Raw genomic sequence first — 1223 nt, forward strand, 5'->3', positions numbered from 1 at the left:
AGACTGAAGTTTGGATGCCCTGTAAGTTCAGGGGTAGGGATGATAGTGGAGTCGTGTCAGGGAAAGCAAATTTAAATTCCACAAAGAGCTTGTTCGGTCATAGAGCTTTGTCCATTTCCTAAAAGAAGAGCCTGTCTTGAGGTGTGGGCCGGTAACCTGGCCCCAGGCTTGTCCTTTTTGTGGGGAAGTATTTAACAGTCAGTGGCCAGCCTGTCTTGTCAGACAAAGTCCATGTTCTGTGCTTAACCTGGACACCCCAAAGTCTTAACACACCAACCTCTGGCCATCGGTCCAGTGAGAAACCCTGTGGACAAAACAGAGGAGGAGGTTGGGTGGCAGGTGAGAAGATGTCATTGGCCTACCTGGTTATCTTTTTCACTCTTTTAATAGAATCTTTCCAAATATCATTTTCTTCTTATTATTTGTCTTTTATTATGAAAATTTCCAAACATATAGACATGTTGAGATGACCATAATTAAGGAACAGAAACACGCTCTTCCGTTTGATTTAACGGCTGCTGATGTTTTGCCTTCTTTGTTTCATCTGGCTTTCTTTCTTGCTGATGTATTTTAAAGTAAATTGTGGACATGATGACATTTCATCCCTAAAAGCATCTCTACGCATCTCTAAAAAATAAGAACATTTTCCTGTAGAACCACAATGCCACTAGCCATCCCACAAAATTCATGATCTAACATCATCTAAAGCTGGCTGTATCCATAATTTCCCAATTGTTTGAAAAATGTATTTTCCAGCCATTGAATTGTTGAGAAGACAATGCCTGAAGTCTGAATGTGTCTGTTTCCTTGTGGTGTCATTTAATTTGTTTCTTATTTCCTGTATTTCCTGCAGACTGGCAAGTGAATCAAGAGTTCTATCGATTTAGGTTAAACATTTACTCAAGAATCCTGCACAGGTGGTCCTGTGTGCTTCCTACTGGACAGCCTTGGAAGGCATGTGGCTCACGTCCCACTGTGATGACGCAAAGATCTTCCTCTGAGTTAGGTGGTGGCAGCCTCATCTCCTCATCAGCAGGTGCATTTTCCCCCTTCTGATAAGCACATAAGTTGGGGGTTGGGTACATGGCAAGGTGTGCAGCTCCTCACTGCCTTTCTGTCTAATGGTTTCAGGAATTTATTACTGGTTCTTACCCACCTCATTATTTTTATTAGGAGTTGCCAGATGGTGATTTTGAAATTTTGTCATTCCCGGCTGGACACGG

The sequence above is a fragment of the Colobus angolensis genome, unplaced genomic scaffold (assembly GCF_000951035.1).
Source record: "Colobus angolensis palliatus isolate OR3802 unplaced genomic scaffold, Cang.pa_1.0 Scaffold165, whole genome shotgun sequence".
NCBI classification, from domain to species: domain Eukaryota; kingdom Metazoa; phylum Chordata; class Mammalia; order Primates; family Cercopithecidae; genus Colobus; species Colobus angolensis.